A 1,888-nucleotide genomic window follows, 5' to 3' on the forward strand; every position below is an offset into this window, starting at 1 on the left:
AAATTTTCTACTATGTATGAAAATTGTGGAAAGTGTCAGTATAAACCCAATTTTTTAAAATTATGGAAGGTGTCTCTTGACACCTTCCACAATTTTAAAAAAATTGGGTTTATACTAAAAGTGTCTCTTGAAGAGACACTTTTCACAACGTAGCCTCTATCGATAGTGGTCTTTCAATATAAATCCAATTTTTTGGAATTGTAGAAGGTGTCTCTTGAAGAGATACCTTTAGTATATATTGGAATTTGTGGAATTGTGGAAAGTGTCTCTTCAAGTGACACCTTTTGTATAAATTAAAATTTTTAGAAATTGTAAAAGATGTCTCTTCAAGAGACATTTTTAGCTTTAAAATCAAATTCATGAGACATTCAAATTTGTCAAATTGTGGAAGGTGTCTCTTCAAGAGACACCTTTAATGCATATTGAATTTTTTCCCACGTGGAAAGTGTCTTTTCAAGAGACACCTTTAATATAAATCCAATTTTCTGAAATTGTAGAAGGTGTCTCTTCAAGAGACACCTTTAGCTTAAATTCAATTCTTTTAAATATGTATCATGATTTTGAAAATTGTGGAAGGTGTCTCTTCAAAAGACACCTGCCACGTGGGCAAAGCTGCCGTAAATCTATCAATATTTTCTCAACTACCATTTTTTAATAATAAGATTTAAAAATTGGTGTAAAAGTTTAAAAAAGCCCGAAGGAGATGGTACTACAATAGTCGAAGTAAATCTTGCATGAAAAGAGCCTAAGGAAAGTCAAATCCATTAGTAGTGTTATTAATGAGATCTGACATTAAAGTTAAAAGGGAAGCGGAAGAGGGAGGATGATGAAGTGGAGATGTAGGAGGCAAAACAGGAACACGTACATTAGGTGAGTGGGGATTCTATGTCCAAAATTGGGGAACGATGTGAATGATTTTCAACATTGGCTTGAGAGGAAATTGAAATAAGCCATTGACTTAAGAGAGGGTCTGGAACAGAAAGGGCAGGAAAAGAAGAGTTCTTGAAGGGGAAGACAGACTCTATAAAGACGACATAGCGAGAGACGAAGATTCTATTGGTTTTGGGATTTAGACAAGAATAAGCATTATATTCATTGGAATAACCAACAAAGACACAAGGACGGGAGCAGGGTTCCAAGTTTATGTGAGGTGTATGGACAAAGCCAAGGGTGGCATAAACAACCAAAGACACCTAACTTGTGATAATTTGGTGGTTTGTTGAAAATTTTGTCAAACGGAGTGTGAAGATTAAGCACGAAGGTGGGCATGCAAGTGATAAGATACACAACAGTTTGATAGGTGATAGACAAAAACGAGGTGGCATTGATGCATGATGGGGGAGACTAAGGTGATGTTTGTTTTTTTACTTAATTCTAAATAGAACCTTAATGCTTAATAGTGTTAAATATTAGGTTGTTTATTTTTTTAGTATTTTATTTCTATTAAGTATTAAAAAATAAAGAAAAACTAATATGTTATTTTTTCTATTTAGAAAAAACTACATATTTTGGCTTTTTTTTATTTAGTAAAAAGTTTATAATAAGTTATGAAAAAGTAGAAAAACAAATAACCTAAATTCTGAAAACAAATTATTTTCAGCAAAAAGCCAAAAAAAAAACAAACACCACCTAAGTGTGGTTTCAACAATGTGATGATGTTTGCAATCAGATGTACCAACGACTTCAGGTGGTGGGAAGGCGATTTGAAATTTGAATGTCGTACTCAGATAAATGATATCCAAGATTGTGAGCTTCACCACTACAGTCAGAATAAATGGTTTTGATTTTAGTTTGGTAAAAATTTTCAACAAGTTTCTTCAACCATTCAAAGATGATAAGAACATTATATTTGTGCTTAATAAGGTAAAACCATGTATATTTTGTAAAA

This window comes from Vitis vinifera, chromosome 15 (assembly GCF_030704535.1).
Source record: "Vitis vinifera cultivar Pinot Noir 40024 chromosome 15, ASM3070453v1".
Lineage (NCBI taxonomy): Eukaryota > Viridiplantae > Streptophyta > Magnoliopsida > Vitales > Vitaceae > Vitis > Vitis vinifera.